This window comes from Nicotiana sylvestris, chromosome 5, assembly GCF_000393655.2.
Source record: "Nicotiana sylvestris chromosome 5, ASM39365v2, whole genome shotgun sequence".
Lineage (NCBI taxonomy): Eukaryota > Viridiplantae > Streptophyta > Magnoliopsida > Solanales > Solanaceae > Nicotiana > Nicotiana sylvestris.
This window is the reverse complement of record NC_091061.1, coordinates 169884175-169892986: the sequence shown is the minus strand read 5'-3', so window position 1 is coordinate 169892986 and position 8812 is coordinate 169884175.

Sequence of the window (8812 nt, the reverse complement as noted above, 5' to 3'; positions counted from 1 at the left end):
CTATGTCCATCATACTTTTCAAATTTGGGAGTCTTGAAACCGAAGGGCAGATGAACATGAAGGAAAATGCACAAGTCAGCATAGAAGACACTCTTCTGGCCACTTAGGCCTTGTATGTTCTTGAGACTCTGTTCTATGCTTTTCATTTTCCGAGTGATCTCTTCTTGCTCAGGATTCTTTACAGTTCTCTCTTGTCCCGTGGTAAACTCATACCGAGGTTGTTGAGGGTAGGAGTTTGGGCTGACATGCGTCGTGTCCGATTGAAATGGTGGTATTTGGAAAGTAAAGGATGATGGCTCAAAACTTGGTCTGGGCAATGTTGGTTGTACCGTAGCCGAGGTTGGTGGTGCGGTGAATTTGTTAGAAGATACTCCCGAAATTAGTGCCTGGGGCGAACCTTAGAAGGCATTACGGCGAAGTGGGATGACATAGTGGGGTATCCGAATGGGGTAGCCGGGTAGTTTATAGGGATGTTGGAGGTCCCATTTGTTCTGGGAATCAGTTCAGGAAAACCAGGTATTGCACTAGGCGGCTCTCTACCATTAGACCAAGCATCCCACATTTCCAACATGCGGAGGCGCAATGTCCTGTTCTCTTCAGCAGTTGCTGACTCTAACGTCGGGATAACCAACAACGGGCTATCCTTTGAGGGGGTAATTGTTGGTAGATGACTCTTTGACGTCATTTCGACACTTCCTTTGAATCTTGTAAAGTAAGGGTGCAAAGCCAGGTTACTACAAAACCAACCACCTTAAACACAGAACCTGGTCTCAATAGCATACACAACAAACTGGTTAGTTTAAGATAATTAACACATAGGAAATTGCATGTTGGGGTACGCAATGTACCTAGACAGTTAACTATTTTTTTATATGTTTTGCAATGATTGCATATTTCATACCGGCTTTTGTGACCTCCCAGATCCTTGAATCTTTTCTTTTCTTTTGCGTTTTTCATTATTTTCTTTCTTTTCTTTGCATTCTCTCTTTTCTTCTGCCCTCTTTTCATCATTTTTTATCTTATTCGAATTATCTATAGATATGACCAGATCCGATAGGGGTTGCCTACGTATCACAACACCGCGTGAATCAGATCATCACGTAGTTCAGGGGATAAATGTGAAATAAAAGAAGGAAACACATTTTTTTGGTTTTCAAATTTTCATTAAATAAAAACTTATGGTTTTTTTCTATTACAATGACTCCAACATACATACTTAAGAACTGAAAACTAAAATAGACTCAAAAAAGATTCTAAAAGGAAACTGAAATACATACTCGAAAAGAAAAATCAGGAGTACATAAGTGCCTCCAATACTACTCCAGGGGCCCGCGGGACATCAGTCGATCTCGCCGCGGGCCTACGTGCCATATCTTCTTGGAGGTGATATAAGTCATCCATTATCTAACGGACAAAAATCATCACTGCAGCGAAGAACATAGACCTGGTCATGTCCTCGTATTCATTGCACTTCATCACAATATAGTCAGCAATTCTTCTAATCCTCTCCCTGATGACGCCCTTCTCTTGGAGCAGACGTCCAATTTGTTGAGATCTGGACTCCAAAATTTGGGTGGCCATATGATTTTTCTCTTGCAATTATTGTAGGTCCTCCTCTAGTTGTGCCATCAAAGCGTAGCAGTGCTCTCTTTCTACTTTGAAGTTCTTTGCTTGTTTGGTCATTTTATTCTCAAGGGTATTGATCTCTTTCTTCAGACCCGTGATTCCTTTGTCGTATTTTTCCTTCAACTATCGAACGAAACTTGCCCATTCTTCTGCATTCCTGGCCAACTTTGCTCGGGCCTTTGCTAGTTCAACCTTAGTTTTTTCCAAACCAACCCCATGTCGCACCCCCTTTTTTCCTCCGCTGAGAAAGTCTGGGTTCCAACGTTCATGGGGGTAATAACTCATTTACTTTTGGGATTTGGGTATTTGAAGAGTCATCACCTAACAGATTATGGTGTGTTAGGGCTCCTAGAGCGATTAACTCTTAGATTGGTTTGCATTACCAAAGATTTAAGGTAAGGGATCGAAATAACCTTGAGGGGAAAGTGTTAGACACCCCTCGCGGTTCACAACGGTGGGACCCGACCGAACTTAACTCATGAATTAGTCCATTAATAAATAAATAGTTTTTAAAACACAATTGCAAATAAGAGCAAGTTGGATATTGTATGACTCGGATAATAGACAAAAGATTTGAACAAGTTGTATACATATAAAGCAAAGTTCTAAACAGAAAGGATTTGGGAAATGAGAGGTCCTAGGTTGGTTAGCCTACAGGATCACCCCACACAATGTCCGGTAAACACTCCTCAATGAGGGGCTACACGTGACATTAGTGCGTAGTCATCATATCCCATTCTACCCAAGTCCCTCCACTGGGTCATAGCTTAAAGCCTTCTAATAACCTTGACAATGCATATGCGTGCACTACCCGTCCCTTCCTTGTGGCCCTGGAGGTATTTTAGGACCTCTAAATCTGGGCAGTTCTAGACGACCCCTAAGGTGCTTAAAAAAGATAAAGTTCTAGGTGACAGGCAAGAACACATAGGACTTAACAGCTAAATACAAAAAAAAGGCCCAGGTTTACCTCCACAAGTAATACACATAGGCAGCGCATCTCAAACATAAACAAGATCAGATTTTTGTTTAGAGAAAATGACTAAACTGGTCATCTAAGTAGATGTCAATGCACAGAAACATGCAACCTTGTTTTTATAAACTTGACAGTAAGGCCCTAATCAGTTTTGCCTACTGATTTTAACCTGTTAAATATGAACAACTTCAAGTAGTAGAAATACAGTTTCAGAGTTGCAGGATTTGAAAATGCCCTATAGGCTTACCTACACGCTAAATAGTAATGTCATAAGAGCATGATAACTACGTTTGATATAGTAAAACAGTGGGCAAATTTTTAAAATGGACTCTTGAATTCCTATAGGCATGCTTTCTAATAGTAAATTAGAGCAGTATTTGGAAGAATTCATTCAGGAAAAACAAACCATTGAATTAGACCAACTTCGAAATAAACTAATCATGAACTAGATCGACTTATTTAAACTAAACTGATTTTTAGATCTATAGGCAGAATTTCTGATGTTGTTCCTTATGAGCATGATATCTAGTTGTTTAGAAACTTATAAGCATGATTTCTAGTGGAATTGAATGTAAACAACCATTGGAACAGAAACTTGAACTTGATCACATGCTTAAGTATGATATCTATTTGTGAAATTGATTGTAAAACCTACAGGCATGATTTCTAGCATGGTGAGGCAAACATAGAAAATATATGAAATCCTATAGGCATGGTTTCTAATATGGTAGAGCAGACATAGCAAATATGAGATCCTATAAGCATGGTTTCTACCCATATTACCCCACAAATATGTAACTACCCACTCCTTTTTACTAATCACCCCAATATTCATTTACAAATTATTACAAACCAGATGAATGAATAAAAAGAAGAAGTTACATTATAGGGAGCCTGAAGCAGGCCCAAGTGATTTTTCAAACCTCCAATAGCCTCAAATGCCAATTTCATAGACAATATCATTGATTAGGTGTGTCAGAGTTCCCTAAGGATCTCAAGGATCCCAGGCAATGCTCACACCTAAACTTTGTAACCAAATTGAGTAAGTGCAGTGTGGAAGGGCCAGCCTCATTGTGCCAGAGTTCAGAGAGATCTCAAGAGGATCCCAAGGCAGTACACACACTGGAGGGGGCAGAACCTAGGGACTTAGGAGTAGAGTGAGAGTGCTTGACATAGTTTGAAAGGGTTTCAATACGAAAATAGTGTAAGAAGAGACTTAGTTGAAATAACTTTGTAAGCAAGAGAGTTGTTGGGTAAACAACTTTTGAAAACAGTGATGTAATTAAACAAACAACAGATCAGTCAAACAAGTTCAGCAATATTCAAATAACAGTCCTTCATATAAGGGAATAGGAATTGGGGACACATAGTATCAGGAGCATAGCAGTTCTTGTGGGGTTTAAGGGATTAGGGGATAGCTATTGGTACCAATACAATAGGAGTTTCAGAAATAATCATAGAATCAACCATTTAAAGTGACAGATCAGCTTGCATATTAAAACTGGATAACAAATAGACAAGCATTCAAAGCATGGTAGAGTCATATTGAGACAGACTACTAGGGGAGAGGGTAGAACATGTTCTGAAAAGCCCTAAGAAGGTTAGACTAGCATGCTAGATGAAGCATTAATGTAAACATGTCAATTGCATGTTGAGCAACAGAACCATAGATACAAACAAATTAGAAACATGATAAACTGAAGTAGTAAAAGAAACATATTGGTTTTGAGACTTGAATCGAAATCAGAACATACCAGTAGAGAGATGGTAAACACAAAGTGAGGAATAGGAAAGCACAATAGTTAGCCTTGGCTTGCAGCCGACTAACTCAGAATAATAGCAAGTAACCAAAGAGAGAGAGAGAGAGAGAGAGAGAGAGAGAGAGCAGAAAAGTGTTTGAGTGTGAGAGAGCTTTTGAACCAATATGTTCGTGTGTTGTGTTAATAAAAAGCAGGGTATAAAATAGGCAAAACATAAGGCAAAAATCAAAGTTCAGCAATAATTATGGAACAAAGTACTAATCAGAATCCAATCAATGCAAGTACTCCTTTAATTAAGGAGTAATTAACCAACGGTAATGGGCTGAAAATGTTTAAGGAAAGAAATCAAGTAAGGCATTAGGTACAAAATAGGCAATTAGGGGTAAATACATGAGGGTTCAATTAAGGAAATGGTTAGTGAAGAATCGACAAATAACACGGTTAACTCAAATAAGGTAAGAAAACTAAATAAGGTTGCAAAATATAGAAATAATTGAGAATCAGCATATAACAAATTAGTGAATCAAGGACTCAAAATTACTGATTTATGGAGAATAACATAGGTTCCCATGAATAAGCAAATAAGCCAAGTTTAAGCAGGAAGAATCGAAGGTCTAAAGGAAACAAATCAAGCCAAGAAATGGGGAATTCAGAATCAATCAAATAGAGAGTCATGAGTCAATGTTTTAGCATATAAATAGAGTAAGATAAGAATAACTAGACATAACAAATATGAAGGTTAAACATCACTGATAGAAAGAGGCAAGTCTTGAATAGTCAAGATGAACACAAGCACATAGAGTTGATGTAAGTTAGGCTAAGAAACTTAGTAGGAATATATTCGAGGCAAAATATTCACAGAAACTCAAACAAGAACCGGTCAATCATACAAACCAAACGAAGAAACCTAGAAAATTAGGGCATTCAACATAGATGAGTTGAAGATGTAGTACAGTCATAGAATTAGTTAAAATATGCAAGAAATAAAAGTTTAAATACAAATAATCAGTTAAACAAGGTTTTAAAAAGAAGTTCTGAAAACCCTAGTTTTTAGAAGCAGGTGAAAAACACTTAAAATCAACGATTCTTGTAAAGAATCTTAAGGACAATGTAAAACATTAAAGGAACAAACTCAAATCATCTTAGATCTGTACATATCTAGGAGATATAGGAAGAAATTAGGGTTTCAAAAGAAACCCATATAGAGATGAAGGAACCTGTCTAGAATCCCAAGGATCGTAACAAATACAACATGATTTTGCCTTGAATCACACTGGAATAACCAAGAACAGACAGGTGACGAACCCTAGATGCAAGTCGATATGGCCCTAGGCCCTTGAAGACCTTAGAGAAGGCAGGCATGGCATGAGAGAAGCCATTGGAGGCGTAGGAGATGATGAGAGGTCACCGGAGATAGGAGGTCGGCGGTTGAAAGGCTAGGGTTAGATTGAGAGTGTACTGAGAGTAGAGAGGATTTTAGGACGGCGGTATGTGGAAAATGATTAGGTTAGGGGTCATTTAGAGTTAAAAAAGGAAAGACTGAACGAGGGTTGTTGATCTTTTGGATCAACGACCAGGATTAGATAGGTTTTGGGTCGGGTAGGGGTAATTAAGGCCTGGGTCGGGTGTTTTTAATCTGAAATTAGGCTGGGGTATTGGGTTTAATTGAGGCTAAAATTGAAATCCAATTTGGCTAAATTTTAAATAGCCAATTTATCCCTATATAATTTATAATAAATAATAGATGATTTATAAAAAATAATTTTGTTGTACTAAAATGATTTCAAAATAGATATTTAACATTTTAAAAATATAGAAGATCATTTTATGCATATAAAACGTAATTGTACATTAATAAGGCTAATATTGCAATTATATGCAAATTAGCTTTAAAAATGCAAAATGCAATTATAAAAATACACTGAAAATATTTTAACAATATTTTGGTATAAATATAGAATTTAGAAGACTAAATTACCACAACAATAATTTGAGGGATAATTATTGGGGATTTTATGAGTAAAATGGAGGAAATAAATCAATTTAAAATCTATAAAATTATAGAAAAATTATAAAAACCTTGTGCATGCTTATATATGCATATATATGCTATTTTGAAAGTATTTATGCATATTAAAAATATATAGAGAAAAATTTGGTATCAACACCCTATAGTCACATACTTTCCGCCTAAGACTGTTTATAAGTTTTTTATCTGTTCCGCTCCTGACCGGGTTTTCGGCTGCTATTTTCATCTTCTGGATTTGGGCTTAGAGGGACTCATTTTCTTGGGCCAACCTTTTCTTTTCACCCTCATCTGCAGCGGCTTGCAAACCATTATCAAATTTAAGATCCCTGATTTACCCTTCCAACTTGCTTATGATGGCCCTGTATTCATTTTCTTTGGTTAGTCAATCTCATTGTTCTTGTGATGCTTCAAAAAATTCTTGGAGGTGGGGTCTCTTAGCTGGTCTTCCAAACTCAACACTCTTTTTATACCAAGCAAGGTAATCGGACGAGACTTCACCCTTGGATAAATCACGTACTCGGGTGTTCGCCGTCAAATATTGGCACTCACTCCAGATCTGGCGAACCACTGCTTCATGAAATTAGCCATTAGAGCGAATCACGACTGCATGAATGCTAAGGTCTTAGTCCTTGGTGACTATTTCGCATTTTCCCAGCTGTCTCAAAACCTGGTACGGGGCATAAGGTTGGATACTTCTGAGACTCATTAGGAGAAAGAGAGGACCGGTGGCAGGTATGCATATAATCTCATTAACAGGAAATCAACCCAACATCCATTCTATCTGATATGCAGTTATAGAGCGAAGGCATGATATCCAATCTACGACCCCTTCTGGAACCTCAAACCCATTGACCCTTATACCAAACTCCTCTATGCAGCTTTTCCTGTAGATCCGTAGTTCATGTAACCAGGACGATGACACAGATGCTCAATCATCCACATTTGTAGTAACACATTGCACCCTTAGAAAAAATCTACCCGGGTTTTGCAAGCTGTGAGAGCTCGAAATATTTCTGATAATATCATAGGTGCGAGGGTGCTCTTGGCATTGGTAATCAAAGTATTAACGACAACCGGCTACCCATAAATCAATATTCCCATCCTTACTGGGAAACACTAGAAGACCTAAGAATTCCATCATGAAAGCGAAACATCTATGCTCTTCCCACTTTGGTCGGTTCCCTTTACTACAGATTCTGCTTTCCGGGTTTTCAAATCCCCCTATATGTCCATACCGCTGGTATATGAAGTGTAGAGTGAAAAACCCACCCGCCAAATCTGCATAGTGGACCTGCCTGCTTATTTTTATTATGTCCAGAAACTTGTGAGGAGTGAAAGCCCTTGGAGCGATCAGGTATTTATGTCTTAGACCCTCTGTACTCCCAGCATATCCCATTATCTCCTCCAAAGTAGGTGTAAGTTCAAAGTCCGAGAAATACAGAACGTTGTGAGCTGGGTCCCAAAATGTCACCAGTGCTTTTATTATGTCCCCCCTAGGCCTGATATTTAATAATCTGATGAGCGCCCCCAAGTAATGGTTGACCATGTCTCCTCCTTGCTTGCCCAAATCTTCCCACCACATGTGTAGTTCCAACGGGATCTTGGTCATAACCTTCATTGGTAAGTTTTGACTCCTGCTCATTCTGCACATTTAGATTAAGGTGATTGGTTTAAAACAAAGTGAATTTTATAAAAGCTGATGAACAGGGGTCATTTTGCAAAATTCAAATAAACACGGATACTTTTGCAAATACGACCCTTTAGCACTTCAAAAGGGAATATTTTAGGGTTGTGTTTGCTAGGTGGCCAAAAATTAGCAAAGAAACCACTGGTGGCTATTCTTGCAAAAAGGGTCTTCCGGCGCCCCGTCGGGACATTCGGCTGTTTAGATAAAAATAGCATCACCCACTGTATTTACAATAATAACGACATTTTCAAAAAAAAATGGGGTTATTTTTGCAAAATGGGGCTAGACCCAATGAAGGTTGCCTACGTATCTCACATCCAGTGAGAATCAAACCTGTGTAGTTCGATCAGTTTTGATGCAACAGAAAACATAAAGTATTTTGAAACAATTTTCCCTTCTTTTCTTTCTTTTTCTTTTCTACTCTTTTTTTCAAAATTTCAGCAGAGTTTTGATATATTTTGGACACCAGATTTTCAAAGGAGGGTAATTATCTCTCTCATACCTCAATTTGACTTTTTCCAATTTTCTCCCTATTCTAGAAACCAGTCAACATGCAAATCGAAGAAAATAATTGTACAAGTAACATGTAAGAATGCATCAGGATGGTCTTTTAATTTTTGGGTACAACTATCCTAGACGGACCCAACCCCTGTGTTGAGTCCCCAAAGTCAAATGCACATGATGCAAACAAGCGTTTCTACTAGAGATCTGGCATGAGGTTGCGTTATTCTAGGTTT